Source organism: Mus musculus, chromosome 6 (genome assembly GCF_000001635.26).
Source record: "Mus musculus strain C57BL/6J chromosome 6, GRCm38.p6 C57BL/6J".
Taxonomy (NCBI): Eukaryota; Metazoa; Chordata; class Mammalia; order Rodentia; family Muridae; genus Mus; species Mus musculus.
In genome coordinates, this window is record NC_000072.6 from 28,090,525 (window position 1) to 28,116,894 (window position 26,370).

Below are 26,370 nucleotides of genomic sequence, written 5' to 3' on the forward strand. Positions count from 1 at the left end.
ACAGCCACTGAAACAGGCAGAAACCTGGGGAGGGCAGGGCAGGGCAGGGCACTGAGCTGTCCTTTAAGGGGTGACACTTGAGTTGTACACAGAAGGGGACAGATTCTGAGAGTGGTTCCTAGGAAGAGAGCATGAAGGAGAAGAAAGAGAAGAGCTTGCTCCTAGGGTAGGAGCAAGAGATATCTGAGGCCTGAGCTCCTGTCAGCAGTAAACATACCACAAGACTTGACAGAAATCTGTCAGGGAGGGAAAGCCAAGATGCAGTAGTAGCCAAAGACACAATTTTTGCTGAAACCTAATCACAGAGCTGAAGTTTTAGACCCTTCTCTTTAAATAGGTGCTATCACTTAGAAAGTCTCTGGGGACTTTGGAATACAATTATGGTGAAAATAGGATTTTTAGAGTTTCTTATTTGATTGAAACCAAGTGGTATTTGATATTCCTTATTGATATAATAATAATAATAATAATAATAAAGAAACCTACTTCCTCCTTTTTGTCATAAATTGACCAAATCTAGAACCCCAGAGATCTAGATACAGTCTTAAGTCTGCTACTAAGATGCCTGACAGCCCAGGGCTTAGTCACTTCCCATCTTTTGCTCTGATTCTAATTTCTAAACTGTGGGGGTTGAAATAGATGATTCCTGAAGTTTCTTCCTGGACTGAAAATTCTGTGATTCACTTGCAAATCAGTGCTAAGTAGTTTTTTGTCTCACCATGTGTGAATACTATTAAATATAGCATAATCATAGCAAGGGACTGTACACAACTCCAAGCATTCCAGATGTCACCAGCCCATGCATACAAATCCAATCATATTTCCACTACTGCTTGAATGACCAGACTCAGACTTCCTTCAAAACTCCTCACATCTGAGGCTATTAGCAGATGCTGTATTCAATAAATACAAAGCTAACCTGTCACGACACTCCACACTGGCTTTTGGACCATCTTCCCAGGCACCTCTGCATGAGTCAGATAGGAGACATACATGCTAACAAATCTCCCGTGCCCCCTTGATGCTACTGACGTATGAGGCTGTCATCTCCTGTGCTCTGTTACACTCACTGTGAGTATGCAATGTGTCATACCTCATCTGGGAAATCTATGGCAAAAGGAGAAAACTTGCTAATATCAAATTTGGCCATCTGAATCCCACAGTTCTATGTGTACCCAACTTCTTTCTAGATCTCCAACTAAATTCCACAAATTTCCCTTTAGTCCTTCCTCTTTCCCTTCTCTGCAGGCATGTATACACAAAAACAGATCCCTTCCCTCTCCTGGAAGCAATATTATTCATGGACATTATCTCATACAGCCTCACTCCATGGGACTGATGAACCCGATGCTCTGAAAGCCACAGAGCATCTGGGCTCTGTGAGGAGGCCCTGCCGGCTAGAGAGATGAGAAAACTGAAAGCCACTGGCACCAAAAGCACCAGCAACAGAGCCAGTCTTTGAACCACACATTTCTATTTTCTGACAAATGTATTCTCCACCCAACCACTACATCTGAGCATTTCCTCACCATCCTCCTACATTGAGAGTACAGCCTTGTGGGTGCGATGCAGTCATACCACTCCACCAACATACTCTGTGGTCCTTGCCAAGTCAGCTCCCATAGCCATCCTGGGAAGCCATCAATAAGCTTTCCCAATGTGGTAACATCATCTTCTACAAGAACTGACTTGATTCTCTTCATCCATTTAACTTGGGATTTCCTAGTCGATATAGCAATGTTCAAACTCTGAATTCTGAATTATTAATTCCATAGCCCTATATGCCTTTCCCTGCACTATAAGTGAACATGCAGACTTTGTCAGAGAAATCTAGATTAAACACTTTATGCTTGTATAATACACATGGAACAGTCTTCTCATCTTTCTGTGTTGGGTTGCCATAGAACTATGTCTTCTATAATGGTGAATTTTATTTACTCAGAATTAATATACCTCCATCCATGAGCGCTACAAGCTTCAGAACAACCTCAAGTTCTGAGCACTTCAAACGCACGTCCAACTAGCCTCGGCAGCAGCCTGCTCATACATAATTCTGTAGGAGAGAAAGCAAGCACCTCCAACATTCTGCAAGCCCATGGAAATCCAAGCTGTTTAAATCATTCATAAGTCCTCTTGCATGAGCACTGGAGAGCTTGCCAGCAGAAAGTTCAATCATCGGTTACCACAGACATTCTTAGAAGACCTTAATTATCAGTCAGGGCACTACGGCATTAATGTAGATGAGAGTTGACAGTAGCTGGACTAAGACAATAAGGGAAAAGGTGCACAAGTCAGATTCAGAGGCTAGCCAGGAGATGAAATAGACATGGCTTGTATGCCTACAAACGTGAATGCATATGGGGATAGGGAAAAGGAAGCAATAACCAAGCAATAGCTAAGATTTCTTACAGAGTGGAGAAGCTACATCCAGATTTTTATGACACACGAGAAGACATAGCTGGAAAGAAACATGAGTAGTTGCCTAATAATTTATATTTCATAAGTGATGAAACACACAGTGGGCTATATATTCCTAATTTTTATAAGCTATGTATTATATTCCTAAGAGAAAATATTTACATTTATTATCTATGCATTTGATCATTATTTTTCTGAGCCCTTACTCCAAATATTTCTATCTTAATGGCACAGCAAACTGTATTAGCCAACAAGTAAGGGAGTCAATGGATTGAAGATGAGACTTTTTCAAAACCTAAGAAAAACTCAGTTTTATTCAACAAACATTTGCTGAGCATTAGTCATGGTCTAAGTAGTGATCCGGACTACGGAATTCAATACCAATATATAGCAAGGAAGGAGCAGCAGCCATCACGCTAAGTACAGGTGGTTATTACAACGGCTGCTTCACAGGCAATAAAGCTAATGTAAAAACACATTGAGTGACTTGGATAACAAGTGGAGAGCTATGATGCATGTGTATGTCCACATTACAAGAGTACAGAGCCTGATCCTGCTGTACATACCACTTGAGTCCCTTGGATAGGAAGATTCATGAGAAATTCTATCATGGCTCTCCTGATTGTCACCTAGTTTGTCCATCTCAGAGCTCCCCAGTCATCAGGGTCTTGGCAGTGCACGTGACTCTGTTCACCCGAGTGCTCTGACCCTCCCAGATGTTCCTCCTCACCCCTGCCCGATGATCACAGAGCTCATCTGTTTCCAGTCATTTCACTGTGCAGAAGTGTTGAGATTCCCAGCTTACAAGCAACCCAGTTACCCCCACTCCCCCACCCCCAGAATTCCTAGTGTTTCTTTGGCAACATGTAGTCCCCAGTTCCATTTCCTACAAAAGTTTTATTCTGGAATGCTGCACGGTGTGTGTTTGTTTCAATATCTGGGAGAAATAAATTCCTAAAGTAGAGGTTCCATTTGCCGATGCCCCACTGCTGTGAGAAACCAAGGGCAAGCCAATTGTAAGCCGAGGGACTTGCCACGTTTGTTAAATATAGCCTAGAGTTTGGCTCTCTCTCTCTCTCTCTCTCTCTCTCTCTCTCTCTCTCTCTCTCTCTCTCTCTCTCTCTCTCTCTCTCTAAGATTTAACACCTAGACCAGGACTCTGTGCCTTCAGTTTTCATCCTGAAATTGTTGAGGAAGTAAATTCACCTGGAAACCTCATTTGATAAAGAGCAAGAAGACACAGCAGCTGTTGGAAAGAAATCACCCAAGTGCTAAATCAGAAGGGAAGCTCATTAAGTCCCTACCATCTTTTACAAAGCCAAGAAGCCACTGTCCAAGTTGAAGCTCAGCCAAGACTTCAGCTGTTTGCTGGTCAGTGGGAGAAGAACAGTGCGGTGAGCAGGGAGATCTAATACAACTGTGAATTCAGCAGCTTCTGTCTGGACAATGGCTGAGACTACCACCTTTGTCCCTGCACAAGTTCAAGCTCCAATCTTCAGACATAGACCCAGAGCATGCAGCATAGCAGTAGAAGGATGAGCCCAGGGGGAACTCAGCACTCCACAGAGGCTCATAGAGAAACAAAGACTAACAGGGAGATACTAACTCACCCAAGGGGAATCCTAGAAATGTAGGTTTGTGTTCCTTTGGCCTCCACGGCCAGATGGAATAGCATTATTTTCATTAAAGACCCTCTGAGGTTGAAGAAAATGTTGAGAGCTTCCCTAGTCAAGACAGTGATGAGAAGTATTTATAAACTCTCATGAAATGGTACTGAATAAATTAATGAGTAGATACCATATGGAGACAGAACAAATCAAGGTACCTTGAGGTTCTAGGATAGCCCATTATACAGGGGAATCCCCACAACACAGTTCTTTCAACACCCTGCAGTATAGCAAACTAAGAGTTCTAGATGCTGCCAAGCAAGCCTCTAGTGGAAGTGGGAGAATTTCTAACCACCTAAGTGAGTTTCAATAATAAATTCTGAAGGTATGCATAAAACCAGGTTTGTTTGTTTTTTTAATGTGAGAGTTCATATTCAGCCTAGAGGCAGAATTATTTTCCCTACTTTCAAAACAAACTAGAGGTCAGTGCCTGGACTATAAAATAACACCACAAAAATAACTATATCTTCAATTGCTGGGGGTTGCTAAAATAAAGGTAAGATTTGGGGTATTTAGCCAAGAATCTATTTGTGCAGCCTGGTGCTAGAAAATATAGAGATTTACACACAGTCCTTGTACTCATTTGACTAAAGTTTATATTGTTATTATTATTTTATTTTGTGTGCATGGGTGCTTTGACTACTTTTATATCTGTATACCACACAGACAGTTCCCAGAGAGACCAAAAGAGAGTGGAGGATTCCCTGGAATTGTAATCACAGATGGCTGTGAGCATAATGTCGTGGCTGGGGATTGAACCCTGGTCCTCTGGAAGAGTGCCCAATGTTCTTAACCACTAAGCTATCTCTCCAGATCCACAAAATTCTCAATTCTAAAGCAAAGGAGAATTCTCTAACCATGAAATGTTAAGCCATGGAATACGTAGTGTTCTAAGGGCTCATTTACACCAAAGTTTGACACAAATGCTTTATAGTGTTCTAGCTATTTTGATGTAAGGTGAGAAGAGACAGCCCCTATGATTCATTCTAATCCTAACACACATGATGAATCCGTAGGGCAGAGGCACCCACATGTAAGGTGATGAGTGAGTTTGCACCAAGTTATAATCAGACGCTACAACTTCTCTTCTAGTACATCCTCCACTGAATGATCTCCCACCACCAACAGTCTCAAGAGACTAGGACATATGAACTCTGGCTATTAAAAGTTCCTTTTAGTTTCACAGACAATGAACACAAATTAAAGGCACAATGTCTGATAAGCATGCTTTCTCTTATTTTGTAAGATATTAGCTTAGCATGGGTACTACATTAGTCTAAGACGGTTTCAAAAGCTTCTAAAAGTCAACTTAAGTGTATTGGGGGTTATCATAATGACACTGCAGAACACTTATATGACATAAATGTTAGTGTCCCTTTGAAATTTTTGTGTTGCAGTCAGGGCTGAAGAGATAGTTAAAGCCTAAGGTTGTTACTGCTGTTAAAGAGGACACAAGTTCGGTTCCAGCCCCACTTCTAATGGCTCACAATTGCCTATAATTCTACCTCCGTGAGATATGACAGCCTTTCCTGATCTCCGAAGACACTGTGCTCATATGCACAAACCCGCTCTCAGACACACATAAACATAATTAAAAATAAATCTAAAATACATACATTGGAACTAAGCCCGCTAAAGTAATTTATTAGGAGGTAAGACGTTTATGTGGGTTTAACTCAATTTTAAAAGAACTTGGAGGCTCAAGCTATCCTTCTTTGTCCTCAGAAAAACATAAGAAGTGCTGGTGACTTGATCTTAGACATCCCAACCTCCAGATTTTTGAGAAATGAGGTTGTGTTATTTATAAATTACTCAATTTGAAAGGTATCTTGTTACTGCATCAAGACTGGACTAAGACAATACTCGAAGGTAGCATTTGGGCAAACATAAGAATGGCACATATTTGAGTCAGTTGCGTTCTTAGGGTTCGAGGAGAAGACACATCCCCCTCCTCTAGATCCCAAGCTTCCGGGAAGGTCTCCTTTGTCTAGTGTTTACATTCGTTTTTTTATTTGACAGAACACACATGAAAAGAGTTATCTTTGCAGAAATAAACTCAGCATTTGGAGGTCTTTCTAGGGACAAAACTACACTTTTGGTTTTATTACTACCTTTCAAATAGCAGAAGCTAGGCAGAAGCCTCAAGAGCCTTGCCTCGCTGCTTCTGAGGCGACTGCAGAAGCAAACCACCTGCCTACAGTCACGTATTTTACTCAGACATAGAATTTTCCAGGAAGTCTGGGGTTATTCAGGTCAAGTTTATATGGTATTTGATCCAGAGCCCAATAATAAACCTTTTGTGTTGTATGAGCACACCACGACATGGCATTATCTCTTAACAGAGATGTGAAAACCAGGACTGCTTACATTTGTTGTCAAGTTTTCACAGTATTACAGCCAAAGAAATGAAAACCTCCTCTTCCTAAAACGTGCCTGCTTCTATTAATGCACACCGTGAACTTTGATGTAAATGTCGAAACGCTCACCTTAGGCTGCTGGTCAAATTTGCATGGGGATAATTAAATTTTGAGCTCCCAAGTCCTTCTGTAATTTAAAAGATATGATATATTTCTCTTCTAACCCATTACTTACTGCTACCCTGAACAACTCAATAGCTGCGATTTTACCATGCACTGGGCATTGAAGGATATAACAAGTGTACAGAGGATACGGGTAAGTATAAACTCAAAGCTGGATGCTACCACAGTGGCAATTCACTGACACACATTCCTCCATCTCCAAGGCATAGCCCTCTACTCTAACTCATTTCTCCCAGTACCTAATGGCCTTCATTTCACTCCTTTATCTTCTCAGAGCTTCCCTGGCTAGCCTTGTGCTAAGATGGTAGCCATTAGCCACATGGGGCTATTGAGCTCTTAAAATGTAGCATGTCTAGACTGGAATGCACAGTAAGCATAAAAATTAACTAACGTTTAAAGGCTTAGTATGGATGAGAGCACATCTTTGGAGTGCTCATCTCTAACTTGGAAGGTTATCCCTAAGGGAAAAGACGGCAGAAAGAGTTTAAGAGCCAGAGGCAGTGAAACAATATTGGCTGGACATGACAGCCCTGTTGCACATAGGAACACAGCGTCTGTGACTGCCTACGCAGGATCAAGTCAGGCAGACTCCTAGCGTGGATGGGAGAGGGGCTCACCAAGTTCCGCCTAGCTGAGGAGCTAACAGTTTATGGATATCAGGCAGCTCTAGGATGCAATGCACACGGTCATTAGAAGGCAACTATCAATTTTAAACATTCATCAAAATAGAGTTATTTACGTTTAAATTTTTAAGTAAAAGCAATATCAATAAAACCACAATTACAAAATGTCAATGTTCTGAAAGCATAAACAACTCATAAACAACAAAAAACAGACCCAGCAGGTTGTATTTAGTTATTTGTGTATATATGTATACATTCTGTGATATCTATATATGTAACAAAAATAATCAAAGAAATTCTTGACATAGGTCAAAAATAATCAAAGAAAAGATTATCAATTTGAGAGGGCGTGGCATGGGAGGGGGTGAGAGGAGAATGAGAGGTGTTGGAGGGAGGAAAGGGAAAGAGAGTGTGGTGGTTTGAGTAAAAATTACTCCCATAGCACCATAGGGCACGGCACTATTATAAGGTGTGGCCTTGGTGGAAGACGTGTGTTACTGAGGGAGGGCTTTGAGATCGCAGATGCTCAAGCCATGCCCAGTAATAGCACTCTCTTCCTGCTGCCTGAGGATCTGGATGTAGACCTCTCAGCTCCTTCTTCAGCACCATGTCTGCCTGTGCTGCCATGTTTCCTGCCATGACAATAATGTACTAAACCTCTGAACTGTAAACCAGCCCTAATGAATGTCTTCCTGTTTTGCTTATTATTTTTCTGTTGCCCCAGGTCCAAAGCTAAGGGCTGGTGCTTCTCCACTTGAGGACGCATAAGAAGGAATTACTCAGGTTTTGTCAGTATTAAGAAGGAAGATTTCTGGGCCTCACTCAAGAGTGATTTATTCTAATTTAATGGCTCTGGACACTAGTGATGGGCTGCATATAGGAACCTGAGTTTTAAACAAGGGCTTTAAGTGATATGGAGTGACTGGTCAGCCCATTCCACACTGAGAAGCTCTGCAATGTGAGACTAACAGACCTAAGGCAGCCCTTAGGGGGTGCCCTGCTCTGACCCACCCTTGCACAATCAGTTCTTCAACAGGTGTCACAAACAAGGCCTTACAAACACCCTGATTGGTAAATGTATTTTGTGATTGACGTATTCATTTTGTCACAATGATGAATTAGAACACAGAAGATCTATAGATTCCTTCTCTCAATCACTAAGAAATACAAGCCAGCCAAACACGTGGTCACTGTAAGTAGCCAATGAGTCTCAATGTTTCAGTGCTGGATCAGCCCAGAGAACCTAAGAGGTTTCAGGGCTGGAAGGAGCTTTTACACAGGAACAGAGTATGATATATATGGCAAGGACATTTGGAGAACATAGAGAAGTGTGACCACCATAGATAAGAAAATACTTACATGACTCAGCAATTTAGATACCAATATGGACATTGAAGAAACATGGATGATGTCATAAATGCTATAGTTGGGGGGGGGGGGGGTCATTTTAACCAAGTCATCAGGGAAGGGCAGATTTCAAAGCATCTTATTTTATCTGAGACCTAGATCATAAAGATCTATGGAAATATCTGAGAAAAGAGAATTCAAGATACAGAGCAAAGGATATGCAAAAGAGCTTAAGTGAGTGTTATCAGAAAGAGTGGGATGTTATGGACATAGCAGGGTGGGTGGGGAGGCTTCCAGTGAGCTTAGGCTAGAGCAGACTCACCTGAGACAGGCTTCAGTGAACTAGATTATCTAATCGGAAGAACAAAGGCTACTTAAATCTTTGGGGGAGTGAATAGGGTGCGTCCACTGAGGATGCCTCATATGCATAGGGAGGAGTTTCAAATACTGCCGGACATAACCTTATAAGGAGAGGAAGGCTAGTCACACTGCTAGGCTATGGGACCTGTTCAGAGGGTCAAGGGTTGGGGCACAGGGCTGTATGGGCTGGGACATGCATGTCCGGGATGGGGGTGTGGGCATGAAATCCTGCCGATCTCAGAACAAGATTCCAGGGTTTGGATGTGCCTCAATACCATTGTGGCTCTGGACCGGTTCCCCCATCCCATGTCTCTCCAGTCCCACAGGATCCTGGCCCCACAAGGGAGGGGTTTGGATCTGGATCGTACTGTAGAAGAAGTGGCAGAAACTCTTAGAAATACTTCAGCAGGAAAATGGCGGCGTATCTCACTTCTTACAGATTAGTTCACTGAGCCAGGACTTCTCTCAGATTCTCAACACAGTGCTCCAGGCAATCTCTACTTGTCAGTCAGTTTGCATTTCTTGAGGAAAACATTTAAAAGACTTCTTTGCTCCACTGTGTGAAGACCAAATTCATGTTTTAATCACTTTTCTAGGCTTTGCATTTTGTTTCCAGTTAAAGAATAAATTCTCGGTTACTCTGTAGAGAGCTGAATGGATTTTGTATTATTGCCCCTTTGGAGTAAAGAAGGGGAAGTCCTGTTCTTGCTGAGTAATGTTTGAGCAAGTGCTGTGTGCTAGCGTGTTATGGAACAGGGTTAGTTGACATTCCAGCTCAGTTTGCCCCCACGTTTCTTTCTTTTTTTTAATTCTAGAAAATTAGGTATAGTTAATCTAAGAGGTGACAGAGTATACAGGTGTGGCAATATTGTGTAACCAACATTTAAGCAGCAGACAGAGGCTTGACAAATGTCTGTCCTGGGCATGCCGACAGATTAGATACTGAGACTCCCTTTCAGAGAGACATGTGACATGTTGGACACAGTACAGAAAGCAATCTTTCTTTTAAAAAATTATAATTTTATTTATTTATGTTCCACTTGTGTCCCTAATGAAAATAGACTGAGTGAAAAAAATTCACCTAGCAAGGAAAGTTGTTATGAAAATTGTTTCAGCCTTTGCTGGGAATTGGGAATGAAAAGAAGAATCTCCCTTCAGAATCTAGTGAGTTCCAGGACAGCCAGGGCTACACAGAGAAACCCTGTCTCAACCAAAATAATAATATGAATAATAATAATAATTTAGACCTCATGGGGGTTTGGGGCTTGAATTCACATTTCTTGTGTTTGCTGTCCAGGAAACATCAAGGGATCAATTAATTAAGTTGATTTGATTCTGTATAAAAGAGACTAAGCAGGGCTTGCAGAATCAAGTGAGTCATCTTTGGGGGAACCTGTCCAAAGCTGGGGCTCTTCAGGAGTCCCAAAGATTATGATCATCTATGTGTGAGTCTACAGCAAGCAGGTGTTTACAGCATGAGATGAAGAAGCGTCGTCAGAAACAACAAGCAGGAGAACTAGATGTCCCGAGAACTTGAGTGTGAGGATGATCATAGACCAGAATAGAAATGAAGTGTCCTTCGAGCAGGTACTAAAATAATGGAATTAAAAGCACAGGCAAGAAAAAAAAATCAACTTAAAATGACTAGCAGTATTTGAAAACTGAAACAGAATAAAATTCTAAAAAATAGAGACTATTATATTTGAAATAAAGACCTACAAAGAGAAGAAAACTGAGCTTTAACTTTCAAATATTTGGAAAAATTGTTGATGCGAATTTGAGTGTACAATATTGTCAGAACGTGATAGGCACAGAAAAGTATAAAATAATAAACCTGCCAAGACATGTTCCCAACAATGTGCTATCGAACCAGTGCCCAATTAAAAATGGAGAATTAAAAGCATCTCAGAAGCTTTCTTCTTGTCCCTATCTAAGTACTATTACTCTAAGATTGTCTATACTTATCTGAAGCCTAATACCAAGTTAGTTTTGTCTGTTTAAAAACATACTATGAATGAATGTATATGGTATGTACTCTTTAATTCATACTATGAATCAATGTATATAGTATGTACTCTTTAATCCATACTATGAATGAATGTATATGGTGTGTACTCTTACATTCATAACACTTAGCTCTCAATATTTAACAGTGATAGAAAGTAAAATAATTCATATTTTATAAGTAAGAGAAGTTTTTAACTTAAGGTAGTATTTTTTATATGAACATATGTGTTAGTCCTACAGCCAGGGAGCACTGGGAAGTTACCTATATGGTCTTTCCTGTTGTCTATCTTCACCAAGTAGGCTTTTTTCTGGGAATGGGATTTCTGGCTGCAGAGCAGATGTATATTTATTTAGCACTCACATAAAATGCATAAAAAAATTCCAAAACTTTTCTAACTTAATTTTGTGTGAAAATTCAGTAAAGAACAACATATTAAAAATGTTGAAATAGCCAAGTGTGGTGGCACAGGTCTTTAAACCCAGCACAATGGAGGCAGAGGCAGGTGGATCTCTGTGAATTCTAGGTGAGTTTGGTCTATGCGGTAAGTTTCAGGCTGGCTAGTAAGCCTGTGTCTGTATAAAACAGAAAAACAAACAAAAAACCTCAAACAAACACAAACAATCCCAAATGTCAAAACAAGCATAAGAACCAGGTGGGATGGATGGATGAACATAGATATCCAGTGATAGGAATGTTCCTGCTCCTCTTCCTCCCAAGATGCATGCTTCTAATTGTAATTAAACCTTAGCAGGGGGGGCTGGAGAGATGGCTCAGTGGTTAAGAGCACTGGCTGCTCTTCCAGAGGTCATGAGTTCAAATCCCAGCAACCACATGGTGGCTCACAACCATCTGTAATGAGATCTGATGTCCTCTTCTGATGTGTCTGAAGACAGCTACAATGTACTCATATACATAAAATAAAATCTTAAAAAAAAAAAAACCAAACAAACAAACAAAAAACCTTAGCAGGGCAGAGTATGCCATACTTCAGACCTTGGGCCTTGGTATCAAACTCAGAGAGATCAAACTCCACTGCATCATTTATTATCTGTGCAGCCTCAGGAACAGTCTTTTGCCTCCTTGTGTCTCAGTGGCCTCATCTGTCAGGTGGAAATTAGACGCATCCCTACCTTCTAGGGTTCTGTGTGGAGAATGATGGAGGTGATGGTGGCAAAGCGTTAAGGAGGAGACTTGGTCAGTATAAGCACTAGCTACCTCCATCTCACCTCCTCTCCTCCAGACACTTCAGCCTGTCACTGGTCCCATATGAGACCTCTGGCTAGCACAGAGTTGAAGAAAACTTCTATCTTCTCTGTTGGAAACCAAGGCCGCAGCCCATGCTCCACACCACTGGGTCAGTAGTGTTGTCTTTGGAGATAAAGGATGGCACATTATTTGAACCCAAATGTTCAAAGGGCATCAACTCCTTTCTAGCCCAGAACATTTTCAGCCTGGCTTCTGCTTTTCCTTTCATGCCTCCTAATGGTCCCGTCTGTCATTATGAACCTTTCAGTTCTGCTGCTCAGAGACACAAAGGGATTCCGTCCTTTAATCCTCAATATAGTTTGTCTTTATAGTTTGGCAGGTACGAGTAGGGTGCAGCAGTAACTCTTGAAACCTGCCTCTAATTATGCCAAGAACCGCAATGTGTTGCTGCATCAAAGTGTGAGTGATAACAAATGCTTGCCCATGCTGGGAAGCGCTCTTTACAGCCGGCTTCCCAAGTGCCCTCTTGACACAGAAGAACTTTTTGAACTAACATCAATCATCATTAGCAGCAAATGGCGATATCTGTCCAGATGACATCTCTGCCACAGAGGGAGGCTTCATCCTGAGGATGTCAGCTGTGACTTCCAGATTGAAACATAGAGGCAAGATAAAGAACTTTTGGCCTTTCTGACAAGAACTGACTCTCTAAGTCTTATTTCTACTAAATCTTAACGATGTAACTAAAATTGTTGGGGTTTTTTTTTCTCTCCAAATAAAACTATGTTTAGAGTTAAACATAAAATTTTAAACAAGTCACAATTTACAACCATAGATAATTTAAGGGTGTGGGGGTCCGGGGCAGGGGCAGGGAGGGCATGTTGGCAAAATTAAAAAGTGGCATTGTCACACTAGCCTTGCTGAAATCCTTTGATGCAGGCAGGGATCTGGATTCATCCCAAAGCATTCACCCAGTTGGCAAGGGAAGGGATGTGAGGATGGGAGCTGAGGTGGGAAGGAGAGGCAGGCATATAAAGTCTAAGCCCTAGAAAGCCACAGATCTGTCAATCATGCCGTCAACAAGTCATCGAGCAACATCTAATCTCAGCAGGCCCTATTCACACAGCAAAAGCCTATAAGGAGCTCCCTACTTAACAGGACTTGCCATTGGTTGCACCAATCTGCGACTTTTTCCCCTTTCAAATGCACTAAAGCCTGCAAAACCTTCCAGAAGAGAAGGTTCCATGAGAACTCAGTCATTTTATTAATAAATTAACCAAGCTTGAACACTCCTTAGCAACATCCTTTTTCCGAGCAAGAAATACTTGGCTTCTGATGAAAGCTAAGCATACCTAGAGGAAAAAAAGCCTGTTCAATATTTCTTCCACAACCTACTACAAAGCCTGTTGATTTGACCTTAAGGTTCAACTCCTCAACGCAGGGTCTCTGGCCTGAAAGGATACACATAGGAAGAGCAGAAGTTTGAGAATGGCAACGGCTGTGCAAGCCAATGCATGAAGGGGAGACTCTCCAGGAGTCTGGTTTGATTAATGGTCACCTCTAAGTCCAGGAAACACCAAAGGCATCTCAGATTGGAGCAGTGAGTCTATGCCACCACCGATTCAGAAAGAGTAATGTCGAGACATCAACAACTGGGCTTAGATAACAATGGCCTCATTAGTTACTTCTACCCCTGAGAGAGGAAATCCTCGGAGAGTCCCAGGATTGACAATGCTGTGGTTTTAATCTACCTACTGAGCCTCACCTACTCACACTGGTCCCTGGAGCACTCGAGTCTCTGCCCAAGGTCACATATAAAAATATCAAAAAAATCTGCCTCATTCTGATAACGAACAATCCGTACTAATGAAACTAAAAATCACTGCAAAATATTCCTAGTAATGCAATCAATCTGTAAGAAGAAAGAATGGGTCTCTTACTAGATGGATGAAACAGAAATCAAGGGGGAAATTAACAGAATACAGAAACTGAAGTTCCAATGCTGAAAATATTTTATCAGACTTCTAAGCAGAAAGGGAACAGGAAGACTTACTCCCTCCTAGAATATGCTTCCAAGATTCGAATTTTTTATGTGAACTTCCTCAGTGTCCACCATCACCAAGCTACTAAGCTTCCTTACCTCCAAGCCCCAAAAGATGTTAGCCTAGACTGCAAGTCACATAGCAATGGGTTTTCACCTGCCTTCTTTCATCTTCTTAACAATCCACATGGTCCACACACCAGGAAGCCCTGGTCTTACTAAATCCAATATATTTTTTTGATAAGATGTATTTATTTATTTAATGTATGCGAGTACACTGTTGCTGTCTTCAGGCACTCCAGAAGGGTGTGAGCCACTGCATGGTTGCTGGGAATTGAACTCAAAACTTCTGGGAGAACAGTCAGTGTTCTTAACTGCTGACCCATCTCTTCGGGCCTAAATCCAATATTTTCAATCAACTGAGCTGAGTGAATCAAACAGGCTTTAAGAATCTCTCTATCTATCCTTTTTCTTAGAGGCTCAAAGACTTATTCAAGGTCACACAGCAATTAAGGACCAGCCAGCTTTACTGTTACACAAACCACTGGTTTTCACAAGAACACAATCAATCTTGTAGATTCATTGTGTAGTAGAGAGTCCTACCCGTATTCCTAAGGATAGCTCTACCAGCCATTCTGAGTCCTGTGGCAACCCTCACACGTTATTCAGAGAATTGCCCTTGAATTACAGAGTTGCATCGCCCAAGGTTACCTAGAGAGGATCCCTACCTTAGTACTAAGCTCCCTGTAGCTCAGGATGCAGGGATGCAGGATGGCTACTCCCTTGCTTCACTCCAGGACACCCCACAGGATCCTGATGAGGCTAAACATCATCTGAGACCACATCCCTTCTCCTGAGAATACTCTAACAGAAAGCTTCCATAGGTACCCCTCTCTTAAGCTTTACTTCTAGGGAACTTGACCTAACAAGTTCTCTATGAGTGATTCAAGCTGGCACATCAGTTCAAGTCCAGAATGATCAAATGACCTCCATGACTATAAATCTAGAAACCCAGTCAAGAATAATTCTCATCTCCCTTCCAGCTTAGAATTCTCTTCTTCCTTTAGGGAAAAGTAGCAATATCTTCTTTCCTGAACTCTCCACCCTCACCTGACTTACAGTGAGGACCATAAAGAGATTTAGAAGTCTGAGACTGATCAAGCTGAGTTTACCAGCACCAGAACATTCCCAAAATAATCACTTTTTCAGTCGTTCTTGGGAAACAAACAAACAAACAAAAATCCCCCAAGCATCCTTTAACTGGCTTCTTATACTGTAAAACCTTTGGAATAAGTCTATGGGGTTCCATTAGAGTGACGTCACATCAATTGCTCAGAGAAGTCAGGTTTTGCTATTCTCTGGAGGCAACTGGTACCTGGGAATTGCTGTGCAGTGATGCCTTGTGTGTATAAAACAGCATCCTAGAAAATAGTTAGGACTGTTTTCTCTCCTAGTAGAGATCAAATGATTAACAATGTATCTGGAAAATTTATGATCTGCAGAATAGCTACCATTCTTCTTTTTATGGAACTTATTGTGTGCAAGGCATACACTTGAATCATCACCTGGGAAAAGTAAGAATTAGAGAGTATACGTGCCTTGGTCAAATTAAGTAACAAATATACAGTAAAAATAGGACTGGGACCCAGAATTGCCTAACAACAAAGTTTGCAAATGCGATGCTTCCTCATTGCAACTGCTCTAGTGCAAGTGCTTCTACATTGCAGCTATTTCCAGTCCAAACGAAGATTCCTATAAGAGTAACTGAGTGTTCTGGAAAGCACATCAATTGCTCTGACCTTGAAAGAGGGTGAAATATAGAGGGCATCTAGCATATAACAAGACAAAGATGCAAAGAGGCTTTGACAGAAGAATAGACATGCTCCTTTTCCTATCAATTAAAGTATGGACATTATAGGCAATGCTGATGAGAGGTGAACAGATACTTTAGGCAGGCTAACGACCTTTGGGACCAAGGAATGATATAGTACTACAGTTCTTGGATTTTCTTCTTTCTCCACATTCTTTCTGAGTGTTGTTGTTGTTGTTGTTACTGTTTTCTCATTGTCCTGGCTAGTTTTGTGTGTTTGTTTGTTTGCCAGCTTGAGACACAAGTTAGAGTTATCTAAGAAGAGAATCTTAACCCCCCCCCCCCAAATGAATCCATCAGACGAGCCTGTAGGGACATTTACCTGGCTAATGATTAATGTATGAAGGCTAACTAACCCACTGGGGATGGTGCCACCTGTGGGTCCCTGGTCCTGGATGATATAAGAATGCAGGCTAATCAAGCCAGGAAGCAACACTCCACCATGACCTCTGCTTCAGTACCCTAGTAAACCTTTTTTTCCTTAAGTCATTTTGGGCCATGGTGTTTTATCACGGCAATAAAAACCCTAAGACTCCCATATTACGTCCCCATTCATCCTAAAGAAACCAGCAACCTGGACATGCCATCAGGCATAGACCAAAAACAAACAAACAAAAGCATCCTTAGTTTATCCAAAGGACTGGGGAATGGGGAGTGAGCAGTCTGGACCCTTTTAGATAGTAAACATTTAGATAATAAACCATGCTACTGGAATCAAACATTACAGAAGAACCAAAATCACAGAGAGAGAGAGAGAGAGAGAGAGAGAGAGAGAGAGAGAGAGAGAGATGGGGGAGATACAGTGGGAAGCCTAGACTGTACAGACACAGCACATGGTACCTTCAGAGAGGGAAGAGTGGGGAGGCTGGGCTTCTATCTCTGCTGGGTAGCAATGCGTCACTGAGATGAAGGTGTTGGGAAGAGTAAGGAAGTCAACACTACCCACCAGTGGGGAGATGGCCCTCCGTCCCAGGTGGTGTCAGTGAATGACACATGGGAAGGGTAACAAAGACCCTTCTACTCCTCAAAGCCAGAGCATCACCAGCTTCAAGTGTTTCAGCCAGTCTTGGTGGGGGAGGGAGTGCCTTCAAACAGCTGGCAAAGCAATAAGAAGTTAGCAAAGATGATGAAGACAGAAGAATCAAGTAGATGTTATAGAGCTCACTAGCTGAACTCCACAACAGTAGCCTGGTTAGTAAAGCAGAGGAAAGAGTCCATGACTATCAGAGTAGAATAAAAAAAAAATGACCTAAGCTAAGCAATAATGATTAATCACACTAGGGTAAAAAGTGAAGACCACGCCCAAGACATGTGGAACAATACAATAACTAAATTTAAGTCAGCTGACTCCCAAATGGACCAGAAAATAGAGCTGCAGCTGAAATATCTGAAGACATAATGGCTAAAAACTTTCCAAAATTGGCAAAAAGCTGAACAGAGAATCTGAATAAACACTAACAGACAAACCCAAAGGACTTCACACCAAGACACATGATAGACACAATAACAATGAAGAGCCAAGCCAGAGAGAAACACCACATCACTAAAGTGCGGGTGGGGGTGGGGACATGGATTATATGGGAAAGAATTTCTCAAAAGGAGTCAAAGGGGCTCAAAGGAAGAGAGTGTTTTTCAAATGCTGAAAGAACAGACCTGTCCATCATCATTCTAAATCCAGAGAAAACATTCTTCAAGAATGCCATCTAAACCAAGTTGTCATTAACAGACATAGCCCCTAAAAGAATGGCTAAAGAAGGTTTCTGAGCAGAAAGGAAAAGAAAAAGAGTCAAGATATCAGGAAGGAAGGAAGGAAGGAAGGAAGGAAGGAAGGAAGGAAGGAAGGAAGGAAGGAAGGAAGGAAGGCTGGCTAAAAGAGTAAAAGTATGAGTAAATATTATATAATTTGCTTCTCTTGCATTTTCCAAATATAGTTAATGATTAAAGCAGAAAGCATAGCACCACCTCACATGTTTCTGAGAGCACACAGAGGAAATATTTATCACAAGTGTATCACAAAAGAGAGCAGGTGGTGAGAGATAAGTTTCTATATTTTGTTGGAACCAACAAAATGGCACCACCGGTAGACCGTGATAAATTATTTATGTGTATGTGTGTGTAAGGAGCTATATAAAGAAATATACTCTAAAACATGATAGGTAACTCAGAATGGAATTCTATAAAAAGCTCAAGTTATCTAGAGGAAAACAAGCAGAGATTGAAAGAGATAATGGAGGCAGAGGTATACCAGGGCCACTCTAGTGCAAACTGGTGCTTCGTCTTGGGGAAGCACATTCCCCTCTGTTGGTCTGAGGAAGTATCTAGGGTGCATTAAAAGGAGATCCCAGGAGTTGACGCCCCTAAGCCTTGTTTGGGGTGCAATGGTAGTTGGTAAAGTTTGTACTGATGCCCCTAAAGAGCATTTCTCGAAGGATACAGGCTGAATTGACAGTACACCCAAAGGGCTTCTTGCCAGGACTTAGCTAATCTTCTACTTAAGGGATGTTCTCTCTAAGGGGAGGTGCTTTATTCACATTCTTGTTCCAAAAGCCCAGAACCCTTCTTGGTGTGTAACCTGTGCTAGTGCAGAAACAGAACGAAGGAGACTTCCATAAGGGCCTAGTGTAGATGGAGCAAGGAGAAGCAGGAAGTGAAACATTTGAAGCAGTGTCCCCAGTACTCCAGGAGCATCTAGAGCTATCTTTAGTGAGAGCTCTATTGCAAGGAGAAAATGCATTTTAACAGGTGTTTTGAAAACCAAAGAACATGAGGATGAAAATAAAAACTGAGTGCTGAAGTGAGTAGCCTGCCATTTCATTTTATTAGGGACAGTAGTATTGAATCTTTCCAGGCAGGTGGGGGAACCCCAAGTCCTACAATGCATTGTTTATATAGTGAGGCTAGCTTTGTGTTTCTGGCCCCTCAACTTTGTGTCTCTTAGAAGACTTTTGAAAACATTGCATTACAATTGTTGATCATTTTTACACTTAAGGCATAAAAAGAAAAACCAGAGCCAGAGATAGTTCCACAGACAAATGTGCTTTCTGCCAAATCTGAACTCTTGAGTTCGACCCCCAGAACCCACAAAGTGAATGAGAGAATCTCCTACAAGTGCTTCTTTGACCTACACACACACACACACACACACACACACACACACACACACACATATGGGGGGGGGGAGGCGGAGGGAGGGAGAGAAGCAATCATGGAGAAAGGTATTTAGGCTTCTAATGTCAATCTTTATTCTGAAAGTACCTTTAGTTATTTCAACATAAAAGCATCTTAATGTTATTAATAATGGCATGGAAATTTAAAATACTAAAATCTACATTAGCAAAAATGGGGCTTTGACTCATTGCTTCTTTATAAATAAACACAATCAAATGAGCAAGCACATTCCTGCCCTCTTCCTTCCCACCACCAGTTCTTTCCCCTCTTGTCGGAGGTTACTTCTCTCTACTCCTCCACCTTGCCCTGATCTATAATATGGCAAAAACAAAAACAAAAACACAGGGGACAAAATTAGGGGTGACAAAATAGAGAGAAATATGTCTGATTATGCCTTTCCATTCTCAGTAGCTTGCAACGGCCATTCTGTTTTTCCTGGGAAAGGTGGTTTTTATTTATTAAATTCTCTGTTAACAGACTGTTCTGCTGTGTTCTGATACATGCCCCCAGATTCTTAAAGGCTATGTTAGCAGAAACTGCCAAAAAGACATCCCAGGGAAATATTCTTTCAGAGAAAGGTGAAAACTAGAGAAAGCCTTTCCTCCCCTGTTTAAATTCTGAGAAACAGAAATAGTACTTGTAAGAATGAAAGAAAGTTGTGCAAAATCCAGAAAGGGGGTTTCTGGCTTCTTATATATTATTAAATGTGAAATTAACGCAAGTTAATTTGCTCTTTCTGCTTTGAGCTGATTAGTAATCACTAAATTTCACACTAAAGTTCACAAGCTGTTTGCCTACAATGTAGGGCTCAGGTTCCAAAGTCCACTAATTGCAATTTTTAAAATGTTACAGAAAAAGAGAGGGGGTGGGGGGAGAGAGAAACGAGCACGCACAACCTCATCATGTCCCGAGCCTTCTGAGTGCTTCTGTCAGCTCCTTGCACGGGGTATGCTGGTATTTACTTTATTAATCCATAATACACCGTCTTCCCATGGGCACATGAATCTAGTGGTTTTCTAAAGAAGTCCTGGAATCCATTACCATGGAAACAAAAGGTATAAAAAGGTATTTTTATCTGATGGAACTTGAAAAAGATCAAAAGTGTTTTCAAAGTAAAGGTATAACCAAACACATTGTGGTTTTAAGAAGCCTTGAAATGGAGGATCATATGGGTTAACAGGAAGGATGGGGCGTGTAGCTACAGTGGAAAATGCAGAGGCATCCAGGGGGACCCTTGGATTGGGGTTACACATGGACAGATGAGGCTGCTAGCCAAGTTTACTCCCCAGAGAGGCTGAAAGAACTCAATTCTCCTCTTCTGCCAAGGTACCAAAATGAGGACTGAACTTCGGCCCCTCCTCATAAGTGTGAAAATGAATGGTTTGTTTTTCTGGTATTGTGAATGTCATATATTTCTTGTCTCAGCTTTTGAGCCCAGATACTCAAGAGTAGACTCTACCGAAATAAGAAGCAAATGGAAGAACCTTCATTTTTATCATCTCTCCATTTGATCTAGAACTTTATTCCATATGTTCAGGAAATGCAGTCACGGGGAATAGTTTAGTTTGGGAAAGGAGTAGGCACAAAAAAAAAAAAAAAAAGCATTTATTTTGATGTTTTCGGTGTTTTCCTGAAGTTCAAGTAATCTCTCCACATTGTGTCATCAACTTCAGAAAAGAATTTTGGATAGATTAGTCCTCCCTTGGAAAGCTTCCTGCTGCACAAACTGCTCTGACCATCTGCGATCATGCAAACTCTTCCCATCCGATGTCCTCAGAAAACATCTGGAACAATGGGGAAGCTCCCCACTAATGCTGCTAATGGAATCCAAGCGTCCCAACCTTCCCTGGGAGCCGTGTGACCAGCCCAGCAGAACGGCAGGCACACGGGGCCACCGGCAGTCCTTCGCGGTCCTTGTGGAGGCCACTGTCCACTAGACATATGTTCCACAGCCCACCCACCATCCCAGCCACCTACACGCTGAGACTATGAGGCTGACACCTCCCATCTGGAGGGTTGAGCTTCTCTACTCAAAGGCAATCTTTTAGAAAATGGCAAGGGAAAATGGATTTAACTCAGAATTGGATTAAAGTAACAGCAGGAATATAGTCAAATAAAGGATACCATCAGGAAATCTGAAAATACAGTACAAAGGGGCTGTATAAAGCAATAGTTTAAGACTTAGGAGTCCATCAGACCCAGGTTTTATATGGAGTGACCATATGCCTTCTGAGGAACCTTAGAGAAAAGCCTTTCCCTCATTCGAAGGCCATGCTTGCCTGGCAGCTGTGAGGAGGAACAAATGCGGTTATGTATATTGTTTACCACGGTGCCTGGCATCCAGGAAGCTATGGATAAAAGTCACTGCTTGTGCTTGGTAGAAGCAGCGGGTAAGGCAATAGAAGGGATGCTGGAGAACGTGACTCTTGGGGAGCTGAAGGGATGTTCCATGACAGAGAGGTCATCAGAAGACAGGGTTGGCTAGAGTTACACTTGACCCAAGAGAGAAGATTCTACCCCTATGGAGGGTCTTCACAGGCTACTTATGAAGTGTTGTTGTTTGTTCTGTTATGTTGTGTTGAGTTGGGTTGGGTTGGACTTTGTTTTGAGGCAGGGTCTCACTATGCAGTCCTAACTATCATCAAATATCTACACCCTGTCTCTGTTTTTTTGAATGCTGGATTTACGGATGTATGCCACCATGACTGATCCCCCAGAACATATTTTGATTTCTGTGCCAGATTATAAAAGAAGCCTTCAAATGTTTCTTCTAACACTACGATGACAAGATTTCATAACTCCGAGCACTTGGAAACTAAGAAAAGCAGTCACTTTTATCTGTACTATGTGTTGAGCTTTTTAAGACATCTTGAAAATACCCAGATGTCACTGGGAATAATATTCAAATACCCACGGACAATACTGGACCTGAAGCATCTTATTCAACTATACAACTCCACTGAACTTAATTCTGAGTTGTTTGAAACAAAGCACAAGGCAAAACTGTGTACCCTCCGGATAACAAGTGTCTACATGGGCAGATCCTTCAGAGGTCATTTCTATTGTGTAGCCTGTGCTTATTATTTATAGGCTTTATATTTGTTTTTGCAAATATAAACCCAGACTTATACTATTTTAGTGAACTAAAATATTAATAATTGGTTTAAACATCATGAATTTTTTAAATATGCCATAATAACATTTATTCATCGATCCTATTGCCTTATTTTTAGAACCCTTGATTTAATGTCTTTTTTTAAATTGTTGGGTGCTATCTGTAGCACATATGCAGCTGTCTTCATGTAGGTCTAGAACAATAGAGCTGGGGCTATCCCAAAAGCTGTTGCCTGTCTGTGGGATATGTCAGGCTACCTGGGCTGCCTTGACCTTCCTCAGTACGAGAGGATGTGCCTGCACATACTTGATTTGCCAAGATCAAGTGATAACCAGGGGGTCCTCCAACCTCAGAGGAGAAGGGGAAGCAGGTATGGGAAGATGGACTGTGGGAGGGGGTTTCTGGGAGGGAAGCAGGAATCGGGATGTAAAGAGAATAAATTAAGACAAAGACAAAGAAAATTAAAAAGAAAAAGACAAAGAAAAAGAAAAAGGAAAAGACAAAGACAAAGAGAAAGAGAAAAAAGAGAGAAAGAGAAAAAAGAGAAAAAGGAAAAATTGTTGTTTGCTATATGTAATGTTGATCAGCAGAGATTGAAATTAGAATCCAGTGATACAGGTTTCCACTTTAGAACCCTATAATCAAGAAATATTTAAAGGTAAAAGTAACTCTAAATTCCTAACTGCCAATTCTCCCAGTGGGTGCTCACTCGTGCACACCACTTCACATGAAGCCCTGGCCCCAAACACCCCTGAGATGGTACAGGCTCAGATCTGTGTGCAGCTGACAGATGGGGCATTCAGCAGAGGAACGGTGCAGAGTTATTTCATTTTCGTTGGAGAAGGAAGCTGTGGGAAAAATATTCTCCACTTAATCTATTTTATTTTCAACAAGGTTTTACCTGTAAATATTAATTTATACACCAACCAAGCTCACTAGGTGCTTCAGTCGCATGAATATCAATGAAATAAAGGAATCCAAACTTTATTTAAATGGAATTTACAATATCTTCCTTCCTCAGGCAAAAGGGGGAAAACTCAAAGAGTTTGAAATTCCACCCCTGTGGTTTCAAAGACAACAAAATACCTCCCATTTCAGTGGGTCCGGTTATGAGAGCAGAAGTTACAAAGCAAAACGACAGCGTCAACAAGAAAGAGAATCCTTTATGCTGTTTTAATTCAATCCGATTTCCAAACACTTTAAATGCTTTCCAAACAAAACTTTGCTGATTCCTCAAAAAAAAGTTCCCTTACGGAGATGTATGGCCAAGTACTGAAATGGTGCAGCTATGGTGAATCTCAAGAGCTACACAGCAGAAAGAGCAGTGGGCCCTGCCGGACTGGCTCTATGAGAAGAGCGTAACATCAGCTCACTGATAGTGCGTTTAGTTTCTTTTTGAGCAATTAGCTGTGTGTGTGTGATTAATAAGAACAGTCCAAACAGCAATGATAGTCGCACAGCACATGAAAACTACAAGCGTTTTTTTGGTTTTAGGTTAGGTAAGTTTCCAGAGATCTCCGGGGTTTGAGAGTGTCTTCCTTAAACCCCACCGGAGTTCACCCCTGTGTACATCAGCCACTCTATGGCATAACTTCTTAATCTATGGGTTGCGCAACCCTACCGGGGTCGTATAACTGAATGGGGGTAGGGGGTGAAAAAGACAGCAACATAAGAGGTTTCTAAACATGCAGGAATCAAAAATTAATTAAAATCAAATGTGCTAACACTCAAGGTGTTCCTGGAAGGACTCACCTTGCTCTCTTGCAGCTCTCACCACACACAGCCTTGGTTTTGAATCTGTGATGAGCACTTGGCTCTGCGCACGCCATCAGATCAGCTACCAGCATCCCGCCTCAAGCACCTGGGCTCAGGTTCCAGACGATTGTACGTGACATACGGCAGAGTTTTGAGCCCACACACAGGTATCTGCTCTTGTAAACTATGAAAACTAGGCTTTTAATAGTTTCCTGTTATCAATCTTGAGCACAAGGCACCAAGTGAGTACCTTTGGATTGCATTTATTGTGTTAGAATGTTTGTGGGGTTTTGTTGGTTGGTTTGCTTCTTTTAAATTGCTGTTTGAGAGGCTGAAGAAATGGCTCTAACATAAAAGTGCTTGCCATGCATATCTGAAGACCTAAGTTCAAATCCCAGCACCCACATAAAAAGTTGGGTGTTCAGCGTGGAAAGGGGGAAGTGGGTACAAAGCCCCACCCCTAAGCAGGAAGCTATCTGCAACTGCTAGCTGCTGGGAAATGGCTGAATGTCTATCAAGGACACCTCACAGCAGGCTACATGCTCAGGAATTCTTGGCCAGCACAAAACAGGCTCCATGGGTTTTTTTGGCTTTGCTTTTGTTCTTTTTTCATGTTTTGTCAGTTTTGCCTTTTTTGTTTCATTTAAAAAAAAAAAGTATGTTAAATGAATTTTGGTTTGGGACTTGAACATGTGTTCTAACAATTTCTGAAGTGACTGTAATCACATCTCAGTGAGGTTTGTAGTGAATGTTTCTGCCAATCTTACCACTCATCATTAACAGTCACAAAATATCAATCAACTCCACAAAGCGCTGAACACGCTCTGCATCCTACAGTATTAAATATACACCTGAAACTTAGATCTTTATGTAAAATAAGCAAACATATCTACCTCCCTATGATATAAACATTTGCTTTCATAATTTACATGCAAAATTATACGTCAAAGAATTGCTTTAAAATAAATTTAAAAATGTATTAGCACTAACATCCCATTTGTATGAGATGATACAATAAGGACTATGTCATTGGGCAACCTACCAAGGTTATGAAGAAACTTCGACTTCACCCTAAGAAACCAAAGGTATTAGGCAAGCTACTTTAGTTAGCTTGGGCTGCTCAATAGACTTAGGCAGACTGGGGCATCTTAAATAGTTCCCACTTAGTGACCCTTGATGCCTGAGAGGTGTTTATGCAACCACAGGTACATAAGTATATAATACAGCATTTGTCTTACCCAGGTCCATTTTACTCAGTCCAGGTGAGTCTGCATTGTTTACACACATTCTCTTCTGCTATGAAATTCTTTTTCATCTGATGAAATTATACATATCTCATTAACATGACAACTTAGCAGAGTATAATAAATGTTTAACTTAGTTATTCCCATTTAAATAAATAAAACAAGATAGTGACAGTATGAACCACAATTTAATATTCTGAGTCGCATCCTCCTCCTGATCATCCTGCCAGGAGTGTGACTTGTAGAGCGAGTGCCTCTGGACTCTTCCCATGCTCTCATTTATGATGTTGGAGGCAGGAAAGAGCATTACACAGAATATCTCTACAACAAAAGAGTTCTTTCCTCAACAAGGAATAGTGACCACTGTCCAGCATGACTCTATTTCAGTCCTTGGGTCACCATACCAAACACAGTAAAAGAATGAAATTAAAATTTAAAAAAGGGAATTCACATCCAAAATGAGCTTTCTTCTGCCACCCACTCCAAGGGTTTGTCAGCTGTTCACCTTCACCCACAATTCCACCAGAAGTCCTGGGGTTCTTAGAAGGTCTAGGCCCAGCCAAAATGCTTTTATTTTAACTTGTTGTTTGTTTTTGTTTTCAAAACTGAATCCTAAGGGGAAATTTTGTTCAAGTACCCGAATGCTATTAACATTTAGCAAAGGTTATCTTTAGATTATCTAATCATTTCCTTGGCTTGCTAATTTCTTTAAAATAAAGTGACTCTTAGGCCTGTCGTGGCCTGAATATGTTTGGACCATGGAAAGTGGCAATATTAAGAGATGTGGTCTTATTGGAGGAGGTAGGGTCTCTTTACAGGAAGTGTGTCACTGGAAAGGCTGGACTTATAGGTCTAACATATATGCTCATGCCCATGTAATCTACCCTCCTCCTGGCTGCCTGAGGAAGACAGTCTTCTAGATGCCTTCTGATCAAGTTAGAGAACTCTCAGCTCCTTCTCCAGCACCGTGTCTGCCTGTATCCCTATGCTTCCTGCTATGATGCTAGT

At 41.3% G+C, this 26,370-nt stretch overlaps 1 protein-coding gene and 1 long non-coding RNA gene across 9 annotated transcripts in view; one reads left to right on the plus strand and one right to left on the minus strand.

Annotated features, from left to right (window-relative positions):
* The window catches only part of Grm8 (glutamate receptor, metabotropic 8), an 860,026-nt gene that overhangs the window by 815,404 nt on the left and 18,252 nt on the right, over positions 1-26,370 (minus strand). The window lies entirely within an intron of this gene.
* Gm52896 lies at positions 8,387-26,332 on the plus strand. Its single transcript, XR_003956415.1, has 3 exons — positions 8,387-8,440; positions 24,131-24,285; positions 26,271-26,332. It is a non-coding gene; the product is annotated as a predicted gene, 52896 (long non-coding RNA).